Source organism: Miscanthus floridulus, chromosome 7, assembly GCF_019320115.1.
Source record: "Miscanthus floridulus cultivar M001 chromosome 7, ASM1932011v1, whole genome shotgun sequence".
Taxonomy (NCBI): domain Eukaryota; kingdom Viridiplantae; phylum Streptophyta; class Magnoliopsida; order Poales; family Poaceae; genus Miscanthus; species Miscanthus floridulus.
In genome coordinates, this window is record NC_089586.1 from 14897991 (window position 1) to 14925922 (window position 27932).

Here is a 27932-nt window from a genome sequence, read left to right on the forward strand (position 1 = left end):
TTCAAGGGTGTTAGCACTCACTAGAATCTAAATGCATATGCAATAAGTTAGAACATCTAGTGGCACTTTGATAACCGCATCTCACGATGAGTTTCACCCCTCTTAATAGTACGGCTATCTATCCTAAATGTTATCACACCCACTAGGTGTCTTGATCACCAAAACAAAATGGCCCTATCAAGTTTCACCTTTGCCTTGAACTTTTTGTTTTTCTCTTTCTTGTTTTCCAAGCCTGAGCAAAACAAAATAGCACTCTGACAACACAAGAATTATAAACTTGGAAAACCGCGGCAACCAAAATAAATTGTTGCCACCGGAGACACGCACTCTGACACCTGACGAACAACATTGCTTGCCGCGGTTTCGACCTCACAACAGGCGTCTTAAGATGTCCGCCTCGGTTAATGATTGCAACAAAAAATGATTCATAACTTTTTCATATAAACTCAGACGAAGACAAACTTTATATCAAAATTATAGCCCTCGACAAGATCTACAACTTTTTAGGTCATGTTTGGCAGTACGGTATTATTTTTCAAGTGCAAACCATTTCCGATTGTAATTTGTTGTGCACAAAAATGCTACTGTTTTATTTTACCCTTGTAAACTGCCGTTTGAAGGCATCCGATTGCATCTGTTAGCTGCTCTGCCACACGTGCTCCCATATGCTTGGCTCTGCTACGCGACGTACATGTTATGCTTGTGGCCCTGTTCGCTTTGCTAAAAAGGCATGGCTAAAAATACTGTTCGTTGATTTGTTGTGAGAAAAAAATACTATTCATTCACTGAAATAGTACGGCTCATAAGACTGACGTGCGAACAAGGGCTGTATCCTCGTATACCCCATGCTGCATGCATCAGTTACTAGCCTATTTAACAAGTATGTTTTGCAATGGTAGGACTGCTGTCACCCATTCACAATTCTAGAAAAATGTTATACTATGTTACCATCACAATTCTAAAAAAAATGGTATACAGATGTTTACGGATGGATCAAATGCCATCACTGAACTAGGCATCACAGTAGGTATGTCATTGCTCAATTGAAAAAATGAGATAATTACATGTCATCACCCATCCAAGGAAATATAGGGTTGCTTCAGACCAAAAAGATGTTTTTTTGGTAAAGCTCACACAAGACCATGATCTTGCAAGATCTTCAAATTTTTTGAAGCCACTAACCTGCAACACAGAGTTATAAATATGAGCGTGCAGCATTGTTAAAAAACACAAACAAGTAAGCATTTTCAAAGAGATTCCATTACAAATTGAATAAGACTGACTAGACTGCTACATATGTAAACCAAACCATATCGAGAATAGCAGTCAGTGTACCATTGAACTAGTGTCAAAAACTGGAAATGATGAATGTTACCAGTTACATGGAGACTAAATATAAAGTTAACCTGAAAATGAGTGTGCAAGGTTAATGGCATAAATTAACAAATACATCTATGCATGACCATCATTTAGCAGCTAGTGTGGTTTCTAACACTCATATCATGGAAGTGAAAGCCAAGATTTGAAGTCCAAAAGGCATTTCCATAGGAGTATGTCCAAACTAAAAAAGATAGTTCAGAGAAGGATCATATAATCTGGTGGGATACATAAGTATGTTTCAACATCCATGAATTGAGCCATGCCATAGATTGTTTCAACATCCGCAACAAAAATCAAGTCAAAATTGAGCTATATATTGTAAGGTTGTTCATGTGCCCATGCTAAAAACCACAATATCAGAGCCCATGTTGGTCCAAACAAAGGAGACAATAATTGCTAGTGTAGCCTTCTTTGTACTCCACAAATAGTCATGTTTATAGTTCCTCTACTCTATTAGTTTTAGTGATTGATAAAATCATGACAAGGAAATGCAGTATTGGCAGCAAAAGCTATCAAGGTACCTTCATCATCACAAATTAAAGTTGCAGCAATACTGCTGTCAGTCTGCTTCCAATCTAGCCTGATTCATCTCAACCTTTTCCTCTCTAGCTCTTTCCCTTTCTTTCTGATACACGGCATGCATCTCTATAATCAATCAAGTGTTACTTCCATTGTTCCATCTCCTGACATGATACATACATAAATCTAGTGTTACCAAGCTTGCTAGACTGCAATATACATACCAGAAAGTAAGGACATTGCTATCTATCTTTTCTTCGAGAACTCAAATACACATAGAGACTCTCTGAAAGTGCATGTGTTCTGAACCTTATATACACATAAAAACTCTATGAACTGTACCTGCATACTGTTCCAAGAATGTAGGCATCACTACATATATGCATGTTATATACCACATGTTCTAAAGAGTGTGTATCAGATAGCTAGTGTTTTGTTCTCTCAGATCATATATTTTTTATATAACAAGCAAATAATTTCTCGCAAAAGAAATAGTCATCATACATATATGCATGCATGTTCTACAATTGTTTGATGGAGATCTAAGCATATAGTTATGTATTAGCGCTACTACTCATTCACGTGAAAGGAAGCCAACAAGGTATTATCAATGCTGTGCAGAAGTGATCAAGGAGACTAGCGGAAGATCGACATGGACATGGTGCATCTATTGATTCGCTAGAAGAACAGCTACAGAGAACAAAAATACAAGAACGATATGGGGGTAGAAGAATATGAGTGGACAATATCTGAATGGATTTTTGCCGAGGAGGATATGATAGTCGGGGACATGGATTTTCTCATCCACATGGACGCCCTCTTCTCCGCCACCAGCTCGGGGACGCTGCCACGACCCACAAGGAACCCTACGGCGAGCCAGAGGATCAGCAGCACATCACCAGACACCGGGTTCGATTGTGCTGTAGCGCTAATCCTATGATTCTGCATCACACGACATGCTAAATCTATTGATTCATGCAAGCATGGACCTGGAGATCGATTCGCTAGCCTTTTGGAATGTCCCGCACAAGAACAGAAAAATACAGGCGAGATAGGACTCGAAGAAGGTGGATTGAGGATACCTCGATTCAAACTTCGTCGTCGCGGATTTGTTAGTCGTGGCCTTGATTCGTTCTTTGTCCCATAGATTCACTCCGCGCCGGCCTATGATTTGCTCAGCGCCAAGGCCACTGGGGAAAACCTCGGCGCCGCCGAGTCGAGGGGGAGCGGAGGGGCGACCGAGCGAGAGACGTGCCCGATAGTTGTGTTTTTTTTTTTTCCAGACCTCCTCGCACGATTGTTTTTTTCTACCGGTTTTGGCCAAATACGGGTGTAAAATTATTAGGTTCACAACTCATCCAAGCAGCAGTTTTCGAATGAGCATGTAAAATTTTCCAGACCTGTAATTTACAACGGTTTTGAGCTCAAAACTAGGCTTCCAAACAGGCATTTAGTTGAAAAGATTTTAAATTGAAACCGTTTAGGGTCCTAAAGTATTGTTGTAATTGCACATATTTTAAAATTTAAAATTTAAAATTATCAAACGATCTCGGATGTTGACATGGTCTATACAAAAGTTATAGTTCTTAATAGAATCTACAACTTTGTAGTTGAAAAGTTTTTAATTTGAAGATGTTTAGAGTTACAAATGTGTGTTCGAAGGTTATAGATTTTAAAATTTAAAATTTAGAATTCCTAAACGTTCTCAAATGTTCACGTTGTTAATACCAAAGTTCTTGTGATCTACATGTTTGATATTGACAATTTTTTGATTTAAAGTCATCTAGAGTGTCAAATATGTGTTTGAAATTCAAATGTTTTGAGACTCAATTTTTTGAACTTTTCAAACTATCTACATGTTTGATATTGACAATTTTTTGATTTAAAGTCATCTAGAGTGTCAAATATGTGTTTGAAATTCAAATGTTTTGAGACTCAATTTTTTGAATTTTTCAAACTATCTCTGATGGAGATACATCATATACCAAAGTTGTAGTACTTGACAAGATTTAAACTTTGTTGTTAATTTTTTTTTTTCATTTGAGTTCATTTAGTAGCCAAAATATCCAATATAAGATTTGGAAATATTGATATAAAAAGATAGCATATTATATATAGACATGAATGAGTGTGTGGTGCAGTGGTAGAGACATGGTAGTGTTGAGTGGTAAGTCGAGGGTTTGATTTTCCAAAGTCACAAGTTATTTGGGTTTTTTGGTTTTCTAGAGAACATTAACGGAGGCAGACATATTAAGACGCCTGCCTCGGTTAATAGACGCCCACAACGAAGGTCTTTGATCGGAGGCGGTTGCAATGCCCGTCTCCATTAAAATTTATATACTAGTGCTAGGTCCTGACATGGTGATCTTTTTTTAAGTAATTGACATGGTGATCTTTACTACTGCCATGTTCGGAACCTTCTACTTGACCATTACCTTTGAAAGATCGTTCTGTAACTTTGGCAATTGATGGAAGGGGAGGGTGGAATTATGGGATTGAGAACGAGCATGGACGTTTTGAGTATGAGACTTTTCCCTGTGTGCCATTATAAAAGATCGTAATCCCCTATATGCCCCTGAAAAAATTCAGCGGTCTTCAGCGCCACTACTTCAACTTTTTTGTGTCATCCATGCCACTTCCGTCAGTTTGGGCTCTAACGCCGTTAAACTGCAGGTGTGAAAAGACGAAAATGCCCTTAAGTTCAAATATGTTATTAATTTTTTTTGAGCATCTTAACGACTTCAAATGAAAAAACTCAAAACTAGAAAGTGGTAGATCTCGTCGAGATCTATAATTTTCATATAAATTTTTTTTTCATTTAATTTCGTAAAAAAAATATAATTTGATATGATTAATATATCTTAGAAAAATTATATTATTTTTTTGCGAAATTAAATGAAAAAAAAAATTATATGAAAATTATAGATCTCGACGAGATCTACAACTTTCTAGTTTTGAGTTTTTTCATTTGAAGTCGTTAAGATGCTCAAAAAAAATTAATAACATATTTGAACTTAAGGGCATTTTCGTCTTTTCACACCTGCAGTTTAACGGCGTTAGAGCCCAAATTGACGGAAGTGGCATGGATGACACGAAAAAGTTGGAGTAGTGGCGCTGAAGACCGCTGAATTTTTTCAGGGGCACACAAGGGATTACGATCTTTTATAATGGCACACAGGGAAAAGTCTCTTTGAGTATTATCAGGTGACCCAGCGGCACTCCTTAGGTTCTAGGTTCGACTCCTCGTGGGAGTGGATTTCAGGCTGAGGTTAAAAAAATCCTCTCGCCCGTCCCCATGTGCCAAAGCGCAGTGGAAGGCCCCGGCCCGGTTCTCACAGGGTAACGGTACCTCCTGCGTCAGGATGGGGACGGGGGTTCGGGGGTTTTCCCGATATCTTCTTCTTAAAGGGAAACCCGGGGGCCATCATAACCCCCCACAGGTCAAGTTTTTTTTTTAACATCAAGCACATAATTGTCCATACTTAGCAAATGGAAGAAACTGGTGCATGCTTAGAGGCGGCCTCCCAGACTACAATGGGGAAATTGCTTGTATGCCATTAAAAAAGATCGCAATGCCAGAAAAATTTAGCGGTTTTCAGCGTCATTGCTCTAACTTTTTTGTGCCCTCCATACCACTGCCGTCAGTTTGGACTCTAACGCCGTCAAACTGCAAGTGTAAAAAGTTGAAAATACCCTTAAGTCTAAATATGTTATTAATTTTTTTTTAGCATCTTAACGACTTCAAATGAAAAAACTCAAAACTAGAAAGTTGTAGATCTTGTCGAGATCTATAATTTTCATATAAAATTATCTTCATTTAATTCCGCAAAAAAATATGATTTGATATGATTAATATATCTTAGAAAAATCATATCTTTTTTTGTAAAATTAAATGAAGATAATTTTTATATAAAAATTATAGATCTCGACGAGATCTACAACTTTCTAGTTTTGAGTTTTTTCATTTAAAGTTGTTAAGATGCTCAAAAAAATTAATAACATATTTAGACTTAAGAGTATTTTTTACTTTTCACACCTGCAGTTTGACGGCGTTAGAGCCCAAACTGACGGCAGTGGCATGGAGGACACAAAAAAGTTGGAGCAGTGACGCTGAAGACCGCTGAACTTTTCCAGAGACACAGGACATTACGATCTTTTTTTAATGGCACACATGGAATTCCCCCCACTACAATAGTGAAAAAGGATTGTGTCCCGCCGGTAATCATGATGATGTCTAGATCGGAATCCCTGCAGCCAGAAGAGCATGCAAAACTCTCTCAACCTACAAGGACGAGCTGTCTGTTCCACCTGAAGTCCGGAAGGCTTGTGCCACGCTCATCACCTATGGCATTGAAGCTGTGAAATCTAATAAAGTCCTTGATTGGACTTGTGATACTTTAGAAGACGAAGAAGAAGAGTTGACTTTGAATATGTTGCATCCTTCTGCATCTCCCAGAATTAAGAGGTGGAGCTCACAGGGGCGGTCCAAATTGCATTACTATCTCGTAAGAAAGTTTAACCGTGAAGAAGATATCTTCCCAATAATTCCAACTTTAACAGGAATCGAAACAACCGAAGGCGTTTTAGATTCAGTCTCCCATAAAACCAATTGTTTGGTCCAAGGTCATCTAAGGCTAGAGATTGGTCAGCCTTCGCACTTGATGAAAACGCTGACATGGCAGGGGAAATACCACACTTTTCTCGGTGCACAGTTCGCGCGCCCATGGCCAAGGAATCCTAAGGTGAGTGTGGTACATGTTGGTATTTGTTAACGCAAACAGAGAAATCCGCAAGCGCATGGATACCGTTGTAGCTTTCACGCAGAAGTATTCTAGGGTATCGTATTTATCCTCAGAGAAGCAATGGTTAAAAACCTTGATAGTTGACCATCATGTATCCACTAACTAGTATACCGATTAGACTAAAGTGGGGATAAGTGGTAAAATAGGAGTTTTGTATAAGTGACACACATAGGAGAACTCCATGATAAGATAAAAGAGCAGACATGCTAAGATGGGAGGACAACGGGAGAGCTCAAGGTTCCTATGCATTTCTCTATTACCATGGTTCTATTGTAGTTCAAACCAGAGTGATTAGTTAAGTAGAGGTCAGACATAGTGATCACACCAAGATACTTTGGAGCAGCAGTTCCTTTTCGATCCTCGAAAAGACTGGGAAGGGTGATCGGGGTCAACCTACCAAAAGCTCTACAAAAACACCAACCCGAACGTGGTGGATTACAAAGGCTTGGTCGGAGTTGTCACCTCCGAGGTGACCACAACTATCTATGGGGTTGAGCGCAAACTCAAGTAATATATAGTCTAGACACCACGTCTACACTATCGATTACTACTCTAGCCACATATGACAACTAGAGCACTTAGTCGAGCGAAGATCCCATGTGAAAGGATCTAGGATGTCGCCTAGAGGGGGGTGAATAGGCGTTTCTGAAAAATCAACACCTTTAAAAGCAGAAACGATTAGTAATAGGAGTTTCCAAAATAGAAACTCCAAATCAAAGTAATACAACCCCTCACAAGTTAGCTACAAAGTATATAAAAGACACTAGATAAACCTAGGGAGCCAAACAACGGCAACCAAAGAGTTGAATCAAAATGCACTAGTCAGTTAATGTCGGAAGTCCCAACAGTTTGGGTCAGAACTTCCGACGTGTCAGAAGTCCCGACGTTTGGGTCAGAACTTCCGACGTGTCAGAAGTCCTGACGGTTTGGGTCAGAACTTCCAACGCAAACTGTCAGCACTTCCGACCCCTACGGGAAATGAACTACAAGTGCTAAAATGAACTTTGTGATGCCGATAACTTACAAACCCACTTCCTAGTGGTAAGGTAAGGTGTTGGGTCACTCTCTTGACGTTGATAAGCCACCACTCCGTAGATCGAGGCCCAAACCCTAAGAAATAGCTAGAGAGAGGAAGATAACCAAATACATGTAAATTCGAGCAAATCACAACAACAACAAGCACGCGGGAGACAAGAATTTATCCCGAGGTTCGGCAGCCCCACAAAGGAGCTCCTACGTCCTCGTTGTTGAGGTGACCACTTTGGTCGGAGTCTCTTCCACCTCCTTGCCTCACTCAAGGATACCACAAAGGTCACTTGAGTTTCTTCACTAGAAAACAAGGGTAATACAAACTTCCCAAGGCTCTTCCACAAGATGGAAGCTCTTGGGCGACGTCTAGCCGGCTAGGGAAAAATCCCTAAGAGTAACAAATGCAAATCAAACCGGCTTGACGAAGAAATCAAGTGCTCAAGCTTGCTCAAAGTGTTTTTCTCACTCAATCCACTCTCCAATCACTCAAACCCTTTAGGAATTGAAGTTGGAGGCAAAGGAGAGAAGAGTGGCGAGCCTAGAATGCTTAGGGGCTGTTTTGGCCGAGTGTTCGTTGCAATGAAATGAGTGGGCTACGGTTAGAAAGGAGGAGAGGGGTATATATACTCCAAGGCAAAATCTAACCGTTCAAATCTACGTCGGGAGTTCCGACGCAGATCTCGGGACTTCCGACGTATGAAGAAAACACTGTTCATGCGAGGTCAAAGTCCACTCGAGACAGCCAACGTCGGAACTTCCGACGAACGTCGGGACTTCCGACGGTCGGAACTTCCGACGAACGTTGGGACTTCCGACGTGCACAGTCAGCAGGTCAGTAGAACCATCGATGCCGGGACTCCCGGCTTGGGTCGGGACTTCCGACTGTCGGGAGTTCCGACTCACGTCGGGACTTCCGACGTCCACAGTCATCGCACAGGCAGTGACTGGGAGTCAGCACTTCCGGTAAGAGTCATGACTTCCGACTGTCGGGAGTTCCGGCTTACGTCGGGACTTCCGACACCGACAGTCACAGAAAATTATTCTTTGTGCTCGTGAAGTGCTAGAGTATCTCTCTTTTGATTTAATTATTATGCTTGAGCACTCTATCTTCCTCAGACCACCTAAACTTGCATCCCTCTTAATAGTACGGCATACCTATTAACTCAAGATCAAAAGAAAAACGAAATTAAACCTTTTGAGTTGATCTTCTTTAAATTGATGCCGTGTCTTTTAATCTTCATCAAGTGAGGGTGACAACATGTCAATATTGATCTTGTCACTTGAGCATAGCCATCTTGAGCACGTGACTTGATTCCATTCATCAAATATGAATAACTCCAAATGCATCAAGTCACTTTAATCAACTTGTCCAATATAGATTTGATCCTTCACATCAATATGACCATCTTAGCTTGATTAGTACCTCAACTAAATGCAAGTACTTTCTTCTTCACCCTAGCTAGGTTCTTCGGCCGCCAAGCCATCGCTTGCCCTTCACCCTTGCTTAGTACCTCGAAGCCTTTCCTTGCTATCTTCACTATCTCAAGCCATTAAGTCACATCTTGTGTTGAATCATCCATTCATATGTATTGTTATCTTTTTCATTTCAATTTAGCAAGCTTCAAATATGAGACCATTCCATATGCAATCCCTCATGTCTCATTAACTAATACTCACGAGCTTGCTTTCACATAGTACATGGAAATCCCACAATAAACAAGCATTTGCATGAATTCCATTTGCATTGTTGTCTTGTGCTTGAACTAGATTGTTTATACAACAACACATCATTTTGGCTTTCATTAAGTACCTGTGAGATAACCTATTACCTGTCCACACTTAGCAAACGGGTTAATTCTTTAATCACGTTGTCATTCAATCATCCAAAACCCACTAAAGGGCTAGATGCACTTTCAATCTCCCCCTTTTTGGTGATTGATGACAACTTGATTAAAGCTTATAAAATGATATAAACATTTAAACTTTTGGGTTCAATGATTTATGAGAGGCTCCCCCTTAATATGTGCTTATGATTAGAATTCACAAAATGACCTCAAATGTCAATTGCACATACTAAAACATATAGGAGACTCCCCCTAAATCATTGCATCCGTGGGGTGCATGTGTGTGTGACAAAGTGAAACCATGATGCAAATGACAAGATATATCACAAAAGAATAAATATAAAGGCATCACATCAAATATTTTCATTCTAGCATGCATAGTCCTTATGAAAATAAATATAACACATGTAATTCACACATAGCACTCATTACGCATTTTCTCAAGTCCACAAGCCACTAAAATATAAATAAAGATCATGTCTCAAGAAATACATAGATAAAGCATAAGTAAGTCTCATCTCTCACATGATACAATCTATCTCAAATCCAAGATATATCAATGAAGCTCAAAAACAAGAAACGACAGCCTGCAGTACATATCTTCAGGTACAAAGATAAGCAAATGAAACTCCTGAAGCTTTAATCAGTCTCTCTCCCCCTTTGTCATCTATCACCACAAAGGTCCAACAACGACATACTAAGGACAAAGGGGCTACAAGCTGTCACACAAAGCACAAAGGGTGCTTAAGGTTCAAACTTTGTACTAATCTCTCCCTTTGTATTAAACTCTCCCCCTTTGTCATCTTAAAGAGGTTGTACTTGTCACTTGTTTGCAATTCAAAATAGATCAAGTACATTGGTTTACTAGCTCATGAACAAACTCATACACTAACCACTAGATTATATAATCATTCAAGCAATAGTGGTATTCTATGAGTCTAAAAATTTTCATTTGTAATGCATGATCCTATAAGCATGTACTATATGCACTAACCGCATATTAGTAAGGGATGAAAAATGATCATGCACAATACAATGATACCTTTGTTATATTGGAGAGGAAGATAGTCATATAGATTTCAATTCATTTCTCCAATAGCACCATGAAGTCCAATTATAAGCTTGGTGAAGACCAATAGATACCAATTTTTTGAATTTCTATTCTTCACCCATATGAATTGAGAATCACTAGTGATCAAGTGCACTCTTCTTGTTGTGGTTGGCTTGCTTCTTCTTTGATCATTGCTTGCTTGAGAGTACTAAAAGATGTACCACTTGTAATACCACTTGAAATTTCATGATATCACTTGAAATTTTATGACTTGTTCTCTTTTGGGTGTTGCTTGCTTTCTAGACCAATCTCTTGATTTTCTTCAACCAAGTACCTCAAATGTCCCTTTAGATTACCACTTTGATTTTAGCCATCCAAGCCTAGGGCGAAGTGACCTCTCTCCAAAGAACCATCCTTGATACTTACTTGAAATAACTTAAAAGAAAATCACTTGATCCACTTGAAAGATTTTGTTTGATTGATCCATATTGTTGGACTTAATTTGATGAATAACTTTGAATCCTTCTTTAAGTCATTTTCTTTCTACTTGTTTAAGTCCTTTTGTTTCTATCAAAAGATCTCCAATTATCACTAGAACTTAAACTTCATCTTCATCTTGATCTTGGTCTTGATCTCTAGCTTGAGTACCAAATGTGTACCAGATACACTCTTCAAACAAATTGTCTTGTACTCATCATTTGTCATGCTTCTATCTCAAACCAAAACCAAAACATAGGTACCTCAATCACTTATAGATATGATTCTAATTTGAGGACCTTTGAATCTAAGTGACTTTTGATCAATCCAATAATTGTCACTTTCCTGACAGATTCTGTACTCTTCAAAGAATAAATCATATCTCCCAAAGTACATATCCAAAAACCATAAAATTTGGTGAAGATGTGACACACTAAGCCTTCTAGTAGTTGTATAAATTTTAGCTTCTTTTGACTTCTATATTGCTACCAGATTTCATATCTTTCCACACTGCTACATGCTGAAAACTGCTGCACTATAGCTGACAAGATCTACTCCAAATCCGAAGTATCACTTATCCAAATCTCATGAAATTTGCACAGCAACTAATACCATAAGTGTAGAGCATGCAGACCAAATTTCAAGCCAATACAAATAGATTTGGTTGCTCAAACATGTCAATGATCACTGCTAGCTCAGATTTTTAATATTGAACAGATTTCAATAATTGAGCTATTTTTCTCCAAATTGAACCAAACTTGAAATCAACTTGTTTGAATACTCTCACAAGACATATGTCCATTCAAACCACTTACTAGAAGAAATCTTATGAACATATCCAGTCAAACCAACTTCAAACTTGATTACTTAAGCATTTAATCCATTCAAACATCTCATAGCAAGCAACATATGCATATATATATCCAATTCAATTAACTCATATGCACCCAAATAAACTTTGATCAACAAGAGATATACCTTGATAGCTTATGATCATCTTTGCAAGCTTCAACTCCACTTATTTGCAGGCCTTCAAATATATCAATAAATTCCCACAACTTGAATATGACACTTGTATGTTGATAGCATATGGACTTCACTCAATTTTGACTTGACATTGGGATAGAATTGCACTAGGTTTTAATACTTGACTCAACATAAGATGAACAATAATAATTTCATTGAATCAAGTCTCCAATGCCATGGTACCTACAAACGATCATCCACTTTTCGATGGTACCCAAACTAGTTTGGGTCCTCTCATGTTAGACGCAACATACTTAGGCATAGCCTTAGTATGAATAGTGGAATTTTCTTTTTGCAATACTAACCAATAAGGTACAATAACAAACCTTCCTAGGCATAATATTTGCATCAATTGAAATAGGCTTAGGATTCTCACTTAGGGGACATGTATTAGCCAAGAATTGATTTTCTCTTTTTTGAATATTTGGCAAATTTATGATTTTCGAATATTTTAAAGGGACATAGAGATTTTTATGTACTTGAGAGAACCATGTCACATGTGATCAGGCAAATAATCAACCAAGGGTAGCAATAATCACAATATGACATGACTAGGTCACAAAGACCCAAAAACCACATGATTTTCAAAAACCACACCACCTACACATGCTAGTTAGGGATTTTGAAAAACATCTATCCTATATCACACAAATGCACACACTAGCATATAAAGGGCCTTAGATGCACTTATAATGCATGTATGTAAATACATACCTTTGCCTTGAGCCCACAATATCACCACTGAGATAATACATGGCATGACAACATCATGTTGACCTCACTTGTCAAATAATCATACCATATATGAAATCAATTTTCATCCAAAGGACTACAGATAATACTAGATAGATTTATTAGTCCACAATATCACCACTGAGATAATACATGGCATTACAACATCATGTTGACCTCACTTGTCAAATAATCATACCATATATGAAATCAATTTTCATCTAAAGGACTACAAGTGATGCTAGATAAATTTGTTAGTCCATAATGGTGCAAAATAGAAACTGAGCTCCCCCTAAATAAGTACCACAAGTAATTTGAATGACTTTCAACAAGCACTTTATTCTTTTAAGAATTTGGGAGTCAATTTTCTATTTTGACCAACACAAGGTAATTTGCCATATTTAAATTTCGTTGAGACATACTCACAAGCCACTTAGGTTTGATAGATCACAAGCTTCTGAGCAAATTAAAGATATATGAAATCATATGGATCAAACCTCAATTGCATCCCAATTAGTGCTCTGGTTCTTGCCATACCAGACACGTTCGGTAGACATACCGGACACGTTCGGCATGTGAAGAACATAAACACTTTTCCTTTCTGCCCTGGCCATACCGGACATGGCTAGTAGGCGCAGGACAGAAACAATTGAAGCGCTGCTTGTGATTCTTCATTTTAGCTCTAGTACTTCTTGTATGCCTGCATCTGAACAAATGCATTGCTCTACTAGAGAGTCATTAAAAGCATCACATGGCAAATATGATAATTATTAAATGAAACTAATTAGTCACTTCCGATTATTTCACAAATATGCTTATTTGTGAGCCATTGAGCACTAAACACAAAGTGGCTATCCTATAAGGTTTTTAGGTACTTGTTACCAATGGTAGAGATGAAGTAAACGATATGGTCATTGATTTATCTTCGGGTCAACCATATATGAGATTATGATAAGAATTGATTGATAGATCGAGTGAATATTTTCAATTTGCTTGCTCAACCACCCCGAAGCTTTCATCTCACCACCAAGTACCTACATTATCAACCTAAGCACATTTTGGTACCCAACTCTTGTTGGGTCCTTTTGGGTTAGTCAACAAGTGCTTAGGCACCCAAATGGCCTTAGTACTAGTTTGTGGTGAACACATCACCTTGCTAGTGCTAATTCCATTTGTGGTCTTCCTAAGCATATTATCATAAACAAATGTGTTTGGCTTAGGGATGTTACCATTTGGGCAATCATAGCTTAGATGTCCCTTTCTTTTACAAGCATAGCATATGCGACCTTTGTTTCCTCTACGCTTGTTTTGCTTGTATGGACATCCATCAACCTTGTGGCCCATCTCATTGCATCCATAGCATCTTCTTGTTGCAACTTGGGCTTCCTTTCTTGCCTCCTTGTACATTGGACATTTCTTGGTTGGATGCCCCAACTTCTTGCACATGAGATAAGTGCTTTGTCCATCACTTTTCCTTTGGTTGGCCAACTTGTTTGAGGCCGTTTGATCGGCCACTTCACACTTGTCGACCCAACTCTTGTGTGGACACATGGTAATCTCATGTCCATTCACTCCACAACCATAGCATAGTCTTTTTCCATGTTTCTTGCTCTTGGTTGTGTTGGCCTTGCTTGAAATGTGATTCCTTTGTTGGGTTTTGAAGGAAGCAAGGTTTGAACCCTTCTCAAGCTTCTTCACCATGTTATCACGGTTATCTTGAGAAGGTTGTGCTTTCTCCTTACCCTTCAATCGAATCACATCTTTCTTTAATCTTTTCACCTCTTCTTTGAGCTCTATGTTTTCTATAAATTTTTGCTCAATCGAAGATTGGCTTGCTTGAGAAGCACACTCATTAGCATAAGAAATATTCAATTGAGATTGTGTACAAGTGAGTGTGTGAGTGGGAGGTTGAGATGATTTTACCGTTGTAATCACAACCTCATGAGCCACCTCAAGCATGATGCTTGATTCTACTAATTCTTCATGAGAGCACTTGAGATGAACATAGTTTGCTTGTAGCACATTATATTTGCTTGAGAGTTCATCTAATTTTGCCTTGAGCTCAAAGTTTTCCTTCTCTAGTTGTGAAACACTAGAAGAGGAGTTAGTAACTAAAGCATGCTCAATTGATAATTTTTCATACCTCTCATTTATGGCCTTTAGCTCTTGCAATTTGGAGATGAGAAACTTTTCTTGATTTTGAAGTGATTGCTCTTGTTTCTCATTCTCTTCCTCTAGCTCATCATTCTTCTCAACTAGCTTCATGAGAATGAGCTTGTCTTTGTTGCTTAGATGATCAAGAGTGTAGCTATCTTCAATTTCAATATCACTCTCTTCTTGATCATCTACTCGTGCTATCTCCTTGGCTTGATCTTTCTTGCTAGCCTTCTTCTTGCTTTTCTTGGCCATGAGACACAAGTGATGAGTATTATGAGATACTGAGGTTGACTCATCACTTGGCCGCCACCGGGCTTGAGCCTCATCATCATAGACTGCCTGCTGTCCGGCTGCCTCAGCCATACCGAACGCGTCTGGTAGGGATACCAGACATGTCCGGCATGCGCTTGTAGACAGCGCAGTCACCTCGGCTTGCACCTCTTGCTCTGGCTCAGCGCTCTTGAGATCTTGTGAGGCTTCTTCGCTGCATGAAGACATAATGGACATATTTTCCATTGACTCGACCTCAAGTGCATCATCGCATTTGGATTTTCCATATAACTCAATGAGTTTGGTCCAAATGAGATGAGCACTCTCCGGAGGTGGTTGTCCATTGAATATTGCCTCATCTTGAACCTCTGCACTCAATGTACTCAAAATGATATTAATAGCTTGAGCATTTAGTTGCACGCATATCTCTTTCTCTTTTGATAAATTCTTATAGTTGCTCCAATCAACTATAGGAAGAGGTATGCTTGCAAACACAATATGCTCAACAAGAGGACTAATATCTCTAAAAGCATTGAGTACATGAATTGACCAAGGTAGAAAGTTTGAACCATCATTTTGGAGAAGCATCGGCTCCAACTCGATAGGTGTCGACATCCTTTTCTCACGGCGGTGAAGCTTTAGGTGAGAACCTTTCTCTGATACCAATTGAAAGGATCTAGGATGTCGCCTAGAGGGGGGTGAATAGGCGTTTCTGAAAAATCAACACCTTTAAAAGCAGAAACGATTAGTAATAGGAGTTTCCAAAATAGAAACTCCAAATCAAAGTAATACAACCCCTCACAAGTTAGCTACAAAGTATATAAAAGACACTAGATAAACCTAGGGAGCCAAACAACGGCAACCAAAGAGTTGAATCAAAATGCACTAGTCAGTTAATGTCGGAAGTCCCAACAGTTTGGGTCAGAACTTTCGACGTGTCAGAAGTCCCGACGTTTGGGTCAGAACTTCCGACGTGTCAGAAGTCCTGACAGTTTGGGTCAGAACTTCCAACGCAAACTGTCAGCACTTCCGACCCCTACGGGAAATGAACTACAAGTGCTAAAATGAACTTTGTGATGCCGATAACTTACAAACCCACTTCCTAGTGGTAAGGTAAGGTGTTGGGTCACTCTCTTGACGTTGATAAGCCACCACTCCGTAGATCGAGGCCCAAACCCTAAGAAATAGCTAGAGAGAGGAAGATAACCAAATACATGTAAATTCGAGCAAATCACAACAACAACAAGCACGCGGGAGACAAGAATTTATCCCGAGGTTCGGCAGCCCCACAAAGGAGCTCCTACGTCCTCGTTGTTGAGGTGACCACTTTGGTCGGAGTCTCTTCCACCTCCTTGCCTCACTCAAGGATACCACAAAGGTCACTTGAGTTTCTTCACTAGAAAACAAGGGTAATACAAACTTCCCAAGGCTCTTCCACAAGATGGAAGCTCTTGGGCGACGTCTAGCTGGCTAGGGAAAAATCCCTAAGAGTAACAAATGCAAATCAAACCGGCTTGACGAAGAAATCAAGTGCTCAAGCTTGCTCAAAGTATTTTTCTCACTCAATCCACTCTCCAATCACTCAAACCCTTTAGGAATTGAAGTTGGAGGCAAAGGAGAGAAGAGTGGCGAGCCTAGAATGCTTAGGGGCTGTTTTGGCCGAGTGTTCGTTGCAATGAAATGAGTGGGCTACGGTTAGAAAGGAGGAGAGGGGTATATATACTCCAAGGTAAAATCTAACCGTTCAGATCTACGTCGGGAGTTCCGACGCAGATCTCGGGACTTCCGACGTATGAAGAAAACACTATTCATGCGAGGTCAAAGTCCACTCGAGACAGCCAACGTCGGAACTTCCGACGAACGTCGGGACTTCCGACGGTCGGAACTTCCGACGAACGTTGGGACTTCCGACGTGCACAGTCAGCAGGTCAGTAGAACCATCGATGCCGGGACTCCCGGCTTGGGTCGGGACTTCCGACTGTCGGGAGTTCCGACTCACGTCGGGACTTCCGACATCCACATTCATCGCACAGGCAGTGACTGGGAGTCAACACTTCCGGCAAGAGTCATGACTTCCGACTGTCGGGAGTTCCGGCTTACGTCGGGACTTCCGACACCGACAGTCACAGAAAATTATTCTTTGTGCTCGTGAAGTGCTAGAGTATCTCTCTTTTGATTTAATTATTATGCTTGAGCACTCTATCTTCCTCAGACCACCTAAACTTGCATCCCTCTTAATAGTACGGCATACCTATTAACTCAAGATCAAAAGAAAAACGAAATTAAACCTTTTGAGTTGATCTTCTTTAAATTGATGCCGTGTCTTTTAATCTTCATCAAGTGAGGGTGACAACATGTCAATATTGATCTTGTCACTTGAGCATAGCCATCTTGAGCACGTGACTTGATTCCATTCATCAAATATGAATAACTCCAAATGCATCAAGTCACTTTAATCAACTTGTCCAATATAGATTTGATCCTTCACATCAATATGACCATCTTAGCTTGATTAGTACCTCAACTAAATGCAAGTACTTTCTTCTTCACCCTAGCTAGGTTCTTCGGCCGCCAAGCCATCGCTTGCCCTTCACCCTTGCTTAGTACCTCGAAGCCTTTCCTTGCTATCTTCACTATCTCAAGCCATTAAGTCATATCTTGTGTTGAATCATCCATTCATATGTATTGTTATCTTTTTCATTTCAATTTAGCAAGCTTCAAATATGAGACCATTCCATATGCAATCCCTCATGTCTCATTAACTAATACTCACGAGCTTGCTTTTACATAGTACATGGAAATCCCACAATAAACAAGCATTTGCATGAATTCTATTTGCATTGTTGTCTTGTGCTTGAACTAGATTGTTTATACAACAACACATCATTTTGGCTTTTATTAAGTACCTGTGAGATAACCTATTACCTGTCCACACTTAGCAAACGGGTTAATTCTTTAATCACGTTGTCATTCAATCATCCAAAACCCACTAAAGGGCTAGATGCACTTTCACCATGTAAAGGTGTAAATCATTATACTAATCATGCTTTAGCTAACCAACTAGGGCGAGAAATAGATAACCATGAAGGACAATTTAGTATTTAGAGAAGATAAATATAAAGTACTTGAGCCTTATGAAGAACCGATACAAAATTATACCGGAACTCCGGGGGCTCTTCCGGAACTTAAGCTTCTCTCCCTAACTCCCTAACTAATCCTATACTACTTTTACATCTTGGCAAAGAGAGTGAGGATTGCCCTTGTGGTGTGTGTGAATGGAGAGCTTCTCCCCTCTATTTATAGCAATAGAGAAGGTCGGTTTGGAGGAATATTCCTCGCATGTCCGCATACAACCGCCTTGGGGAGTTCACCAGAAATCACCATGTGGAAGGAGGAGGGAAGCCGGTGCGTTGAGGGTGCACCCACACCCTGGCTGTGCCTCCCCCCAACTGTCCTTTGCATGTCAGTTGCTTGCTAGCCCTAGGCCGCGTCTATGTGGGTTTGAGGCCCGGGATCCTGAGGTAATTAGGCATTCCTTCATTTGCTTGTTTTGGATCTATGTTACGCTTTCTCCTGTTGTACATTTTGGGTATGTTTTCTATGGTTTCTGGAAATATCTTTCTGCAAATGATAAATCACCAAAATTAAACTCGTGGAATCTTTTAGTTATAAATCCTAATTCTGAGTTTGGCGTTCATTTGAGCGGATTTTATTTGAAAGTTGGCGGTTAAATTTAGCTATTAAGGACTGCCAGAACATTTTTTTTAGAGTTCAAGGGCATACACCCCTGGCCTTTCAATTAAAATCAAAAGGCCAAGAGTTATTATAGTTCAGGGGTTCAAGCCACAGAATGTGTCCACCAGGACTTAGAACACTGAATAAGAGAAAACATACTAGATATCCATAAAAGAAGAGTCTGTTTATATCACACCTAAGTGATTTACATGCCTCTCTCACACGATTTTTACAGAACATCACTTGTATACCACGTGATCATCACATAAAACATCAGAGAACGTCACATGTATATTATATGAACATCATATGTACTATTTTTGGTACTTGGCATTTTTGGTTGCTTTACACGCCTCCCAAACGTCATTTTTACGAAACATCACTTGTATACCATATGAACATCATAAAAACATCATAGAACATCACATGTATACTATATGTAAATCTGTCAGATTTCATAGAACATCACTTATATACTATGTGAACATCAAATGTGTATTGTGCGAACATAAAAAAATTCGAGTGACAGCAGTCCATAAATCACCCGAGTGACATATAGCTTTACTCTAAAAGGAACAGCTGGATCAAGAACTAGCCAAAGCATCAGAATCAAGTCTTCAGGCTAGGTTGAGCGAGATGTTCAGAGAACTCCACCATGGAAGCTTCAGTTCAGCCATCAGGTCTTCATGCTCCTTGTTACTCTAGGTCACTCCTTCATTTTCACCTCTATAAAACTTCAGGTGGTGTTTAGGCGCCCAAATGGAAGCCGCAGAATCTTGCCCGCTTCTGCCTTGATCTTGTTGATATATTCTACCAATAGATCCTTCTTGTCGGGAGGGCAAAGAATTGTCCAATTCAATAACAGCCCAGAAATACTGAAAAGGAGCATTTCCATGCTTCTCCAACCAATTTTCTGAAAACAAATGTGTGTTCCATATTTAATATTTAACTAGCATTATCCAAAATGAAAATATTACAAGAGGACATTGGCATCCCACAATTCATCATGTCATAGTTGCGTGTGCTAGAGAAGGAGCCTATACCTGCACAAGAGCAGGCTCTAAGAGTTATTAACTGTGCTGTCAGAATTTGTAAGCTGTCATGTTTGCCCAGCGCTAAATATTCTGTATAATCTGGTTGAAGTGCTCAATCAGATGAATGAGTTAGCTATAATAGTTTTGGTTATGTTTATTCTATTTGGAATTTGTTTTGAATTGATGCATACTAAGCTATTTAGATGTTATTTCTATTCTAAATATAGCTTGCAGTCCTTAGGTCTCCTGATACAATGATCAATGCTCCCTCCATTCTTCGATTCACCAAGGTCCGGAAGCAGAATTTTGGTTCAGGAGAACTTCCAAATGCAAGGACCTTCTCTCCAGGTGCTGGTGCAGCGTTGAGGATATAGAAGCGGAATCTTGGTTCAGTGGATATTCCAAATGCAAGGAACTTCTCTTCAGGTGCTTGCGCAGCGTTGAGGATACTGAAGTCCTTTGTGAAGTGAACATTTTCCAGCCCTACCATCACCTATCTGGTGAGTGTGTCAAATATTCAAACTTGTCTCGTTTTGCTGGATTTCCTGTATTTAATGTACCAGTGAGTTTCACTAGTAACCTTCCCTTAGAGCAAGGTCCTTGGCTATAAGACAAGTTATAAAAGCTAAGTTACACAATAGTTAGTCTTTTATTTGTCTACAAACTTTTTATATTGTTATATATTTCCATTCTCTTTCATATTCCTTCTCACATACATCCATATTGAGACCCACTACTACATATGCTTTTGTGTCCAGCTTGTGCTTGTATGAGAGCCAAGCTCTCTTCTCTCTCCTTTATTCTCTCTTCCACATCAGCAAAAATATTAATTAGCTTGGCTATAAGCCAATTATTGTACTTGCTCTTAGGCCTCCTCCAATGGTATGAGCTAGTACCTAGCTCTAAGCACTCTTTAGAGACAACCCTTCCAATGATCTAGCTATTAGCACATAGCTCATAATATGAATGACCCCACACGCCATGTCCACATAATCTTGGAGTGTGTGCATGAGACTCACTTGATCAAGAGATAGCTCTTCTCTCTCCTATTAAAAATATAAGAAAATATTCTTTGAGCTAGTTACAAATTTGTCTTAAATGCTTGGCATCTACATTGCACTTATTATTGCACAAAATCTCGGTGATAGGACCATGTAGGACATAGCTTTGAAATGAGATTCTTCAATTTGGTCCTTTTTTAGCAACATGCATGGTTGGACTGTGTCTCATTTGTTTTGTCGTTTTTAATCTGAAATTTGTGTAGGGCGAGAAGAATTCAACCACGTTGTCGAGGCTCCACACCTGCTAATGAGTGCTTCCTGGTTCCTGTGAATACCTGAATACAGCCGTGTCTTGTCAACGCGTGGAGCGTGATTTGGCCTGTTTGGCTTACCTTAAATCCGGCTTGTTCGGCTTCTTTTTTCAGTCGAAACAGTGTTTTTCTTTCACAATATTTCAGCCAGAACAGTGTTTTTCAGCCAATTTTAGTCCAGTTTCGGCAAGCCGATTGAGCAGGGATTAGTATGAACTGTGACCGGTAGCCAAAAATACATGGAAGGAGTAGTAGCTTGTGGCATGTTATTGAGCTCACACCTGCTGTCATTGGTATGTTTTTTTTTTGATACATTGCCACCTTGGTCTGATGTCATGAAAACTATGCGAGATAGATGTCGTCACTCACAAGGCACAAGGTGTTGTGGCTCAAACGACCAAGTGGCTTTTCATGAAAAAATTTTACCCACCTCATATTATAACCCTAGGATTTACTTTGTCTTTAGATCTAATGGTGCACAATCCAAATAACGGTGGGCCCATTAAAGTCGCGTAAGTCGTAGAAGGACGGGCGACGTCTCACTCGCAAATTTTTTTCACCCATCCGCCACAGGAGATTTTTTATTTTTTAATCCTTTTTAATCCCACCTAAACAAATTTTGTGGATACGACCCTTTTGGTCGTACCGGTGCTGCTGGCGCGACCAAATAATGTTGCCGCACTACATGTATTGGCGCGACAACACCTGCCACGTTAGACAATGTTTCTGACCTCAAACTTTGAAAATCATAACTCTTCGATACGACGTGGGATGAAGATGATTTTTATATGAAAATTGTAGATCTCGACGAGATCTACTTTCTAGTTTTGAGTTTTTTCATTTGAGAATATTAAGATGCTCAAGAAAATTATATAAAATTTCAGCTGCATAATAATCACATACTATCGCTTGTCGCATTAGAAAAATAGTATCATCTTTGTATGGGTCAAATGAAGATACTTTTTATACCAAAGTTGTAGCTCTCAATGAGATCTACAGCTTTATAGTTTTGAGATTTTACATTTGAGGCCGTTAAGATGCTCGAGAAAAAATATAAAATTTCAGCCCGGGTATACCGCTGAAATTTTATATATTTTTTTGAGCGTCTTAACATCCTTAAATGGAAAAAACTCAAGACTACAAAGTTGTAGATCTTGTCAAGATCTATAATTTTTATATAAAAATCATCTTTATCCGACGTCTTATCGAAAAGTTATGATTTTTCTAAGTTTAAGCCTATTCACAACAAACGAAGTGACACGGGAAGATTTTTCACGTCCGAGACGTTGTCTAACGTAGCAGGTATTGTCGCGTCAATTTATGTGGCGCGACAGCGTTATTTGATCGTGCTTGCGGCATCAGCGTGACTAAAAGGGCTGTATTAGTAAAAAAAAATTAGGTGTGATTATTATTAAAATATTAAATAAAAAGGAATTAAAATATAAAAAATTCCTCCGCCACATACCTGCCCACGCCGCCACGCCTACCCACCCACCGGTAGTTTCCTCTCTTTTTTTTCCCCCGCTCCGATCCGTGGTGCGCCGCCTGGTCCCTACCACCCGTGGTTGGCGTGGCGTGGCATCCTCGCCCGCGTCTGCCCCGTCGTCTCCCCGCGGGGGCCGTGCCTCCTGCGTCACGTGCTTGCTATGACCCCGCTCTGCTGGATTATATCTCACGCTTTCCCTTCATTCCATCTACGGCCATGTTTAGTTCCCCCATTTTCTAGAATTTGGCACTATGTAAAAAGAAGATTCCTCGTCACATCAAATTTGCGGTACATGCATGGAGTACTAAATGTTGACGAAATCAAAAACTAATTGCACAGTTTGGTTGTACTCTACGAAACGAACGTTTTGAGCCTAATTAGTCAACGATTGGACAATTATTACCAAATAAAAACAAAACACTACAGTGCATGAACAGTGCCGCCGAATCCGGCGGCGCCGAATCGGCCGCCGAACTAAACACGGCCTACGTGTTTATATGCTACCAAGTACCGACAGCTGGTCATTGCGAATTTGGTGTTGCGGTTTCCTGCTGCCCATCGCTTTTTCGTTTTATTTGGACGGGGCTTTGCCGAACAATTTAATACCACTGCTACATTAAACATTAGTGCTCGATTGTTGTGAGACATAGATTCATATCATATTGAAATATGCCGGTTTACAATTATGATGTTATATCACATAATGACATAATAATGGAGTAATTGTTGGATAAAGCATAAAACCTCCTCCTAACGAGATGGAATACACCTTGTGATTTTCAAACGAAGAGAGTATCTTTCCGTGTAAAAAGCTGAGGAGCCGTGCCAAGCACCTCCTTAATACATGTTTTTTTTTTAATATTGCATCTTAGTGTTTGTTTCTCTTGGGTTGAACAGGAAGCCTTACGCCTGTTCAAGACGTCAGCTGTTGGTATTTGGGTTGCAATTGAGTGATTGGGGGTAGCTGATTGGCCAGAAGCATTGTTTGTCAACCAATGGGAAACAATGACCTCGCACACCCTCCAAGGCTTCAAAGGCATCAGGTCATTTTCCATGGAGGTTTCATAAGAGTTTTATGAGCATTAAATATGTTGATATGTCATTGTATTGGTGAAGAGAGATGATGAAAGTTTTATGGGAGCAGAGATAGTTTCATGGGGATGAAACTCTTCTGCACTGTTTTCAAAATATAAATGCGTTGATAACTGGGCCATGAAACACCCACTGAGACTGGCCTCAGAACAAGTACTTCAAACAGTGATAACACACTTTTACATTCTTAAATGGCATTGTTAGTGTTTAACTGCGCTCCTATTATTTTCCTAAAGAGATAATGGTCATTTTTTAAAATTTTCAAAAAGATAATGGTCATTTTTCCCCTAGTGCAATAACCTTAGGGTACTTAATTACCGGTCATAATGACGTTTTTTTTTGGAATACTCATGATTTTGCTGTGCCCAAATCTGGAAACATGTCGAATAAGTATGACATGATATGAATTGATGCTTTTATGGACTAGTAATTCTTCTACTATAATGGACCAATTAAAATTATACTATGTCGAATAAGTATGACATGATATGAAAAACGTCCCCCGCTGAGAGCCTTCAACCATCATACACCAAGAAAAATACACACAGAAATTCATCTTCATTAAAATCAAGAGCTAATAAAATATCTAAACCCAATCCGATGGCTGACGTTTGACGTTTGATGCGAGGCCTCAAACGCCGCCGCACCCCGCATGCCCTCCGAAGTCCGAACCACACACGCACGGCAACCGGCGTCCACCACAAACCCACCCACGATAGAACCCACGTACCACCAGAAAAAAAACAAAGAAAAATGAAAAAAAACCTACGCCGGCGGCTCCACACTTCTGAAGACAGCCTCGACCACGCCGCCGCAACAGCATTGCCTGGCCGGGCGGAGCCACCGGCGCCGGAGATGGTGAAGCGAGATGGGGTCGGGATCAGGATCGGAGACGGCGGCGGCGGCTCCATGTGCAGGAGTGCCCGCGCCAAGGGTTTGGGCGAAGGGCACGGCAGATGCAGAGTCCTCCCTCACTTCCGCGTCCTCACGAAGCGGGACGACCGCGACTCCAAGGATCCACCGACCATTCGTGTCCCCGAGGGAATACTACGAGTTCTACAACCGCAACGACATCAGCCACATTCTAGGGCCCAAGGCCTCCTGCATCTCCTTCAAAGACTCCATCTGCCGCTACTTCGGCTACATGGTCACCAAGAAGTACATCTACACCATCGAGTACGACTGCTTCGTGAGTGCCCTTTGCTCCGCTCCGCTCTGAAAGGTCCTAATATGGCTAGAGGGGGTGAATAGCCTATTTAAAAATCTACAAACCAACTAGAGCAAATTGATTAGTATGATAAATAGTGAAATGCAAACTTACTTTAGCTCTACAAGGGTTGCAAGCCACCTATCCAATAATTATAGTTGCAATGATTGCTAGTCACACAACTTGCTATGATACTACTCACTAAGAGCTCTCAACCTTGTTACTCTAAAGAGCTCCACTAGATGAACTTAATTAGCAAAGCAAGCTCTCAATTCTAATTACACTAAAGAGCTTACCACAACTAGTTTGCAAGAATATAAATGAGTGAGTAGGATGATTATATCGTCGTGTAGAGAAGTGAATCAATCACAAGATAAATATTAAACCAATCGTTGGGAGAATACCAAATAGCAAGAGACAACCGATTTTCTCCCGAGGTTCACGTGCTTGCCAACACACTACGTCTCCGTTATGTCGACCAACACTTGGTGGTTCGGTGGCTAAGAGGTGTTGCACAAACCTCGTCCACATGATTGGACACCGCAAGAACCTACCCACAAGTGAGGTAACTCAATGACACGAGCAATCCACTAGAGTTACCTTTTGGCGCTCCGTCAGGGAAGGTACAAATCCCCTCACAATCACTGGAGTTGGCCACGAACAATCACCGACTCGTGCCAATCCTCTACCGCTGCACCAAGCCATCTAGGTGGTGGCAACCACCAAGAGCAGCAAGCAAATCCCGCAGCAAAACACGAACACCAAGTGCCTCTAGATGCAATCACTCAAGCAATGCACTTGGATTCTCTTCTAATCTCATAATGATGATGAAACAATGATGGAGATGAGTGGGAGGACTTTGGCTAAGCTCACAAGGTTGCTATGTCAATGCAAAATAGCTAAGAGAATGAGCTTGAGCCGGCCATGGGACTTAAATAGAAGTCCCCATGAAATAGAGTCGTTGTACCCCTTCACTGGGCACAACACGGGGTGACCGGACGTGCCGGTCGTATTGACCGGACGCAGGACCCCAGCGTCCGGTCCTCAGATCTTCGCCATGTGTCCCCTGCTTCAAACGCTGTTCGTCCGATCTCAATGGTCAGAAGACGACTAGACGCAGCAGCGAACAGTGATCGGACGCTAAACCCCCAGCGTCCGGTTGTTTCTAGTAAGCTTCCAAAGACAATTTTCTCGACCGGACGCGTCCGATCATGCTTGACCGGACACAGCCAGCGTCCGGTCACACGATGTCGTGTTGTCATGTCAACATGATCGGACACAGCCTGTCAACGTCCGGTCACTGAGCGACACAGCGTCCGGTCGTTTGACCGACGCCAGCGTCTTTGCTGTTACAACTGACCGGACACGCTGGTCCCACTGAGACTAGCGTCCAGTCACTTTGTGACCAGCGAGACCAACTCCTTTTCACCTCTATCTTCTTCACCCTTGCTCAAATATGCCAACCACCAAGTGTATCACCTTGTGCACAAGTGTTAGCATATTTTCATAAATATTTTCAAGGGTGTTAGCACTCCACTAGATCCTAAATGCATATGCAATGAGTTAGAGCATCTAGTGGCACTTTGATAACCGTATTCCGATACGAGTTTCACCCCTCTTAATAGTACGGCTATCGATCCTAAATGTGATCACACTCGCTAAGTGTCTCGATCACTAAAACAAAATGACTCCTACAATTTTTACCTTTGCCTTGAGCCTTTTATTTTTCTCTTTCTTCTTTTCCAAGTTTAAGCATTTGATCATCACCATGCCATCACCATCGTCATAATCTTCGCCATTTCTTCATCACTTGGAGTAGTCCTACCTATCTCATAATTACTTTGATAAACTAGGTTAGCACTTAGGGTTTCATCAATTAACCAAAACTAAACTAGAGCTTTCAATCCCCCCTTTTTGGTAATTGATGATAACCCTTTCACAAAGATATGAGTTGAAATTTAATTGAATCCATGTTGTTTGCCCAACCATATTTACCATGTGTAAAGCATATGGACAAGTTTCATGAATTCCAAATGGTAGCAATTGCCCCCCCTACATATGTGCTAAGAGTTTGGATTGTAGCTTGCACATATGCTTAGATAGGAAATATAGGAGTCAATTTCTACCAAATGATGCTAAGGTATAAGAGATGGACCTTTGAAGCGTGATACCAATCGGAGTGCACCAATATACCATCCTTAGCATCATTAGTAACTAGACATACACAAAAAACTAGAATACCCCATGAGATCAACATTACAAGCAAGGGTCTAGTTTCATAAAATTAACATAAGTCTAGTTACTTTAGCTCGATACCACTTGGAAATAAAATCACTAGATTACCTATGCATGCTAGATTTTCATTTCATCATTCAAGCATATAACTAGCATACACCACACAAACATGGATATTGAAATTTGAAACTTGTGCCATGCAAGCAAATATATGAAATGCACATTCAAATGCAACATACAAGTTTATGAGCTTGCTCCCCTACTTGTGTATAATTGTGATTGATCCCCTTACAATGTCATTTTATTTGTTTGCTTCCCTATCTTACTATCTTTGTGAATTTCTCTCCTCCTTTGTCAACAATTAGCATAAAGGAAGGGTTCAAAAATAGTGTCTTTAGTAAAAGGTACATGATATACCAAGCAGTTATTCTGGAAGTCTGAACCTGCACCTGTATTTGTTACTATTGGTTCAATTTTCTTTGTCACGGTTCTCAGTCTCATCTTCAATCACCTCATCTGTTCTATGTTCTTATTAAAATAAGAC

The 27932-nt window shown here is 40.2% G+C and overlaps 1 long non-coding RNA gene and 1 pseudogene across 1 annotated transcript; one reads left to right on the forward strand and one right to left on the reverse strand.

Annotated features, from left to right (window-relative positions):
• Positions 1–844: 844 nt before the first annotated feature.
• On the reverse strand, positions 845–3166 carry LOC136462646 (uncharacterized). The gene is made up of 3 exons (XR_010760782.1): positions 2982–3166; positions 1902–2841; positions 845–1182 (listed from the first exon to the last, which is right to left on the reverse strand). It is a non-coding gene; the product is annotated as an uncharacterized lncRNA (long non-coding RNA).
• A 1118-nt stretch (positions 3167–4284) lies between these two features.
• On the forward strand, positions 4285–20526 carry LOC136464955 (uncharacterized; annotated as a pseudogene).
• The last annotated feature ends 7406 nt before the right edge of the window (positions 20527–27932 follow it).